Here is a 6,305-nt window from a genome sequence, read left to right on the forward strand (position 1 = left end):
TCTTGGTGCCATAGGGAGCTTAAGAAGGTTCAACGCTGGTTGACCACTCTCGACATGTCGTAGACACTCGAGTCACGGCGCGGGGATTAAAAAGAAGGTCCCCTTCACCCCGAGAAGTCAGAGTGGCGCTGGCTACCACCCCCAAGCACAGGAACAAAAATTACATCGACATAAATACCCCAGAAAGCGGGGGAGAAAATCGCCCCGCCGGTAGCGTAGTGGTTATCGCACCAGACCGGTATTCTGGAGGTCGTGGGTTCGGATCCCACCTGGCGGGCATTTTTCCTTCGCTTTCTTTCTTTCTTTCCAAATTCTTTATCTGTTTCAATGAGCTAACACAACCTCCCCTTTGCTTTCCGAGGTGTTCTTGACTGCCAACCCTTATTTCTGTGTTATTTCTACGAGTCCCTCATTTCCTATTCTGATTCGCTACATGCATAGCGAGGGCCTCTGGTCTGGCAGCCTTGGTGCCATAGGGAGCTTAAGAGGGTTCAACGCTGGTTGACCACTCTCGACATGTCGTAGACACTCGAGTCACGGCGCGGGGATTAAAAAGAAGGTCCCCTTCACCCCGAGAAGTCAGAGTGGCGCTGGCTACCACCCCCAAGCACAGGAACAAAAATTACATCGACATAAATACCCCAGAAAGCGGGGGAGAAAATCGCCCCGCCGGTAGCGTAGTGGTTATCGCACCAGACCGGTATTCTGGAGGTCGTGGGTTCGGATCCCACCTGGCGGGCATTTTTCCTTCGCTTTCTTTCTTTCTTTCCAAATTCTTTATGTGTTTCAATGAGCTAACACAACCTCCCCTTTGCTTTCCGAGGTGTTCTTGACTGCCAACCCTTATTTCTGTGTTCGTGCAAGTGGTGGGGAAACTGCCCCGCCGGTAGCGTAGTGGTTATCGCACCAGACCAGTATTCTGGAGGTCGTGGGTTCGGATCCCATCCGGCGGGCATTTTTTCATCACTTTCTTTCTGACTAAAAAAATTCTTCATCTGCTTCTATGACCCACCACAACTTCCCCTTCGCTTTCCGAGGTTTTCTTGACTGCCAACCCTTATTTTCTGTCTTATTTCACGGAGCCCCTCATTACCCATTTTCTGATTCGCTACGTGCTTAGCGAGGGCCTCGGTTCCGGACAGTATTCGTGCCAAAGGTAGCGTAAGAGGGTTCAAAGCTGGTCGACCACTCTGGACATGTTGTAGACACTCGAGTCACGGCCCGGGGGAAGAAGGTCCCCTTCACCCCGAGTAGTCCGAGTGGCGTCGGCTACCACCCCCAAGCAGAGAAAACAAAAACTACATAACCCGTGAAAGTGGTGGGGAAACTGCCTCGCCGGTAGCGTAGTGGTTATTGGACCAGACCGGTATTATGGAGTACGTGGGTTCGGATCCCACCCAGCGGGCATTTTTTCACCACTTTCTTTCTGACTCAAAAAATTCTTCATCTGTTCTATGACCCACCACAACCTCCCCTTTGCTTTCCGAGGTTTTCTTGACTGCCAACCCCTATTTACTGCCTTATTTCACCGAGCCCCGCATTTCCAATATATATATATATATATAAATATATATATATATATATATATATATATATAGAGAGAGAGAGAGAGAGAGAGAGAGAGAGAGAAAATAAGGGTTGGCAGTCAAGAAAACCTCGGAAAGCAAAGGGGAGGTTGTGGTTTGTCATAGAAACAGATGAATAATTCTTTGAGCCAGAAAGCAAAAATGCCCGCCGGGTGGGTTGACCGGTATTCTGGAGGTCGTGGGTTCGGATCCCACCCGGCGGGCATTTTTTCACCACTTTCTCTCTGGCTCAAAAAACTCTTCATCTATTTCTATGACAAACCACAACCTCCCCTTTGCTTTCCGGTGTTTTCTTGACTGCCAACCCTTATTTTCTGTCTTATTTCACCAAGCCCCTCATTTCCCATTTCTGATTTGCTACGTGCTTAGCGAGGCCTCTGTTCTGGCAGTCTTGGTGCCAAGGATAGCTTAAGAGGGTTCAACGCTGGTCGACCACTCTCGACATGTCGTAGACACTCGAGTCACGGCCCGGAGGTTAAAAAGAAGGTCCCTTTCACCTCGAGTAGTCCGAGTGGCGCTGGCTACCACCCCCAAGCGCAGTAATCAAAAAATACCTTAACATAAATACCATAGAAAGTGGTGGGGAAACAGCCCCGCCGGTACCGTAGTGGTTATCCCACCAGACCGGTATTCTGGAGGTCGTGAGTTCGGATCCCACCCGGCGGGCATTTTTTCACCACTTTCATTCTGGCTCACAAAATTCTTCATCTGTTTCTATGACAAACCACAACCTCCCCTTTGCTTTTCGCGGTTTTCTTGGCTGCCAACCATTATTTTCGGTGTTATTTCACCGAGCCCCTCATTTCCCATTTCTGATTCGCTGTGTATATATATATGTATGTATATATATATATATATATATATATATATATATATATATATATATATATATATATATATATATATATATATATATATATATATATATATATATACAGAAAGATAGGTCGGCAGTCTACAACGCCAAAGGAGGCATAGGGGTGTGGTTAGGCTCTTTTATTTACTACGGTTAATGAAGTTAACAATTTTTAAAATATACCGAAGAAATAAAGAAAGAAAAACACGCGCCCATAGTTGGGACCGAACCCACACCTCTCGGTCCCCACTCTGGGCGCGTGTTTTTCTTTCTTTCTTCGGTATATTTAAAAAAATATTCACTTCATTAACCGTAGTAAATAAAAGATCTTAACTACACCCCTATGCCTCCTTTGGCGTTGTAGACTTCCGACCTATCTTCCTGCATTTCCAATATATATATATATATATATATATATATATATATATATATATATATATATATATATATATATATATATATATATATATATATATATATATATATATATATATATATATGTATATACCGTAATTACCCGATTCTAACATGCACTTTTTTCCGGAATACGAGGCCGAAAAATCGCATGTGCGTTAGAATTGGAAACAAAACCGAAACTGCCGAAACAGCGAAAATTTCGTCCCACCCATCGCCATCGCCATCTCAAGACGGCGCCAAAGCTTTTAGCAACAATTTTTCGGATGCAGGAACCATAGACGCGTAGGCTTTTCTATCGGCGTTCACACAAAACGTCAAATTGTTCCACTTGCGCACTTGATAACAGCAATGGCAGCAGCGGCTCTCACGGGTTCAGAACGAGCTGTCGGCTGAAGCGTGCGCCTCTGCAGAAGCTCGTAGGATGGGCGTGCGAGGCGTGGGCCATGATCCCATCGACCATGGTGGAACGTTCATTCAGAAGTGCGTCATCGCGAACGCGCTTGACGGCACCAAGGACGAGATGTTGTGGTCAAAGGAAAGCGACAAGGAGGGAGATGAGTGAGATTACTTCAGGAAATAAATCGCCCGTTTCTCTCGCATTCGTTTTTCTTGCTCACAAAGTTTCGTGCGCGTTACATTTGGAGGCGGAAGTTTTTTCGGTTTTTTGCCTGGAAAATCGGGTGCGCGTTAGAATCGGGTAAATACGGTATATATATATATATATATATATATATATATATATATATATATTCCTTCCGCATTGCAGACTATGTGACGTCATCGCGGTACATTGTCAGACTGCCGCGATTACGGCTTCTCTGTTTGGAAGTGGAATCCGGATTTTGAAAGTACGAGTTTTAAACGACGGGAGTACTAGCACTGCACACTCTTGGTGAGTTCGCATATACGTTGTGGCATTACGCACTTTGCAGAGTTTTGCTGTTATTTCTATCGCAGAGGATATCTACAATGGTTCCAGAGCTACAATCACCCTTTATAAGGAGAGCAGTAAAATACCTGTAAGGATGGGCGTCACACAAGGAGACACAATCTCTCCAATGTTATTCACAGCATGTTTTCAAGAAGTATTCAAAACGTTGGATTCGGAACAGGTGGGAGTAAGGGTTAATGGAGAATACCTCAGTAACTTCAGATTTGCTGATGACGTTGACTGGTTAAGTAACTCGGGGGACGAATTGCAAAGCATACTTTCCGCACTGGCCAAACAGAGTAGAACCGTGGGCCTGAAAATTAATATGCAGAAAGCCAAAGTAATGATCAGTAACCTCGGGACAGCACAGCGGTTTCAGATAGGTGGCGAGGCAGTGGAAGTGGTAGGCGAATATATCTACTTAGGCCAAGTTGTGACCCCGGATCCCAACCATGAGGCAGAGATAATTCGAAGGGTAAGAATGGGGTGGAGTGCATTCGCCAGGCATTCTCAGATAATTAATGGCAGCCTACCATTGTCCCTGAAGAAGAAAGTGTATGACAGCTGCATCTTACCGGTACTAACCTACGGGGCAGAAACTTGGAGGCTCACTAGGAGGGTTCAACTTAAATTGAGAACGACTCACTGAAGAATGGAACGGAAGGTGATAGGTGTAACATTAAGGGACAAGAAGATAGCGGAGTGGGTCAGGGAACAAAGAGTGTTAAGGACATATTAGTAGAAATTAAGAAGAAGAAATGGACGTGGGCAGGGCATGTAATGCGAAGACAAGACAACGTTGGTCATTGAGGGTAACAGAGTGGATAGTGGAACCGTAGAGAAGGCAAGCATTGTAGGGGGCGGCAGAAAGTTAGGTGGGTAAATAAGATGAAGAAGTTTGCGGGGATAAATTGGTCGCAGTTAGCACAGGTCCGGGTAATTGGAGATTAATGGGAGAGGCCTTTGCCCTACAGTGGGTGTAGATAGGCTGGTGATGATGATGATGATGATGACTCCACGTGATGGCTCAAAGCATGGCAAGTGCTGCGGAGCAGCAACACAAAGAATAATTTGTCTACATAAATATAACACTAAGTACAAATGAGTGATACGAGCTACTTGAAAGCGTATAGCCACAGCCCCAGCGTGTGGGGCGCTCAACGTGAAAGGGGACATGACGCACGTGCGTCTACACGCACTATAACAGTTCAGTATAAGACAATATTAATATCCTTGCCCGCATCTTCGGCATCTTATTTTATTAGCAGAGCTCCATAACACTGAAACCTGCCTCGTGCGGACGTCTGACCGTCTCGAGGGAAACTGCTTCTTTATAATTAGAATTTACAGGAATTTTTTCTTTTGCTTCTTAAATCCTCCGTGCTCTAAAAGAACAAAGGAGGCGTACAGGTTGGCGAAAAAAAGAAAGTGCGTGTTTGAATGTATGTCTGTAACGGCGCATGTATGAATCTATGCACTTATGCATGTATGCGTGGCACAACCGTTCGTATACAAGTATGTAAGTAAGTGTCTGTGTGGGAAAAAAAATTCCCCGCATTTCCCCGAGGGGAAGAATGTGAAAGTGCGAATGCACGAGTTGAATTTGCGCGGTTCGGTAATGTTCGCGAAAGAGAGATCACACACACACACACAACTACAAAGAAAGAAAGATGCATTTATTCACAGACACCTATTTGTGTTGTCGTTGTACTTGATTGCTAGAGCGGATCTCAGCTTTGAAATTTCGTGTCAGTACTCCTTTAAGCGGGTGCATTAGCCCTTCTCACGCCCGATTCTTGGCCAATCCCCCACGTGGGTATGTGCCATGTCAGCGGCCAGGCAGCGCGCGCCCATCTCCCCCCGTTGCCAAGGAAGACGAGGAGATTCCTGGCCAATCCCCCTCGTGGGTATGTGCCATGTCAGCGGCCAGGCTGCGCGCGCCCATCTCCACGTGCGCGGACATCGCCGGTGGACGCAGGTTCGGGGTCGCTTAAGAAGTGCATTGCACTTAATAAGCACGTATATATAAATGTATGTATCTCTGCCTGCATGTCGGTTTGTACAATCACACATGCATGCACACGCACGTGTGAATTCATGTATGATTGTGTTTGCGCATGCGTACATGCGGGTATGTATGCGTCCAACAATAATTGCCTAAATTGTGTGTCTGAAGCACACGGGGGTCGGAATCACGAAAATAACGCTCGCAATTTTCGTGTGGTGTTGGGAACCGTAAGGCGCGAGGCCATGATGACCTTCCCAGAAATCGCCCCCGCAGTGCCCAGTAGTCTTACGACGCGAAGCCACGCGAGCGATTCACTCGTGTGATAATGCCTCCTTAGATTCACGTCAACCCCATGTACTACAATCCGTTCGTCTTCTCGCAGGGACCTGCTGGACAGATCGGTTACAATGCATCAGATGACTTTTTACTACTTCTGCTCTATGCATTGCTGCGCTGATCCAAGTATTTTATTTGCAAAGCATGGCTAACCGGTACTGCTATTGCGGC

General features: G+C 46.1%; 1 non-coding gene across 1 annotated transcript; it reads left to right on the forward strand.

Annotated features, from left to right (window-relative positions):
- Positions 1–880: 880 nt before the first annotated feature.
- Positions 881–953, forward strand: Trnat-agu (transfer RNA threonine (anticodon AGU)). The gene has a single exon. It is a non-coding gene; the product is annotated as a tRNA-Thr (tRNA).
- The last annotated feature ends 5,352 nt before the right edge of the window (positions 954–6,305 follow it).

The sequence above is a fragment of the Haemaphysalis longicornis genome, unplaced genomic scaffold (genome assembly GCF_048455015.1).
Source record: "Haemaphysalis longicornis isolate Haplotype H1 unplaced genomic scaffold, Haemaphysalis longicornis Haplotype H1 scaffold_7, whole genome shotgun sequence".
NCBI classification, from domain to species: Eukaryota; Metazoa; Arthropoda; class Arachnida; order Ixodida; family Ixodidae; genus Haemaphysalis; species Haemaphysalis longicornis.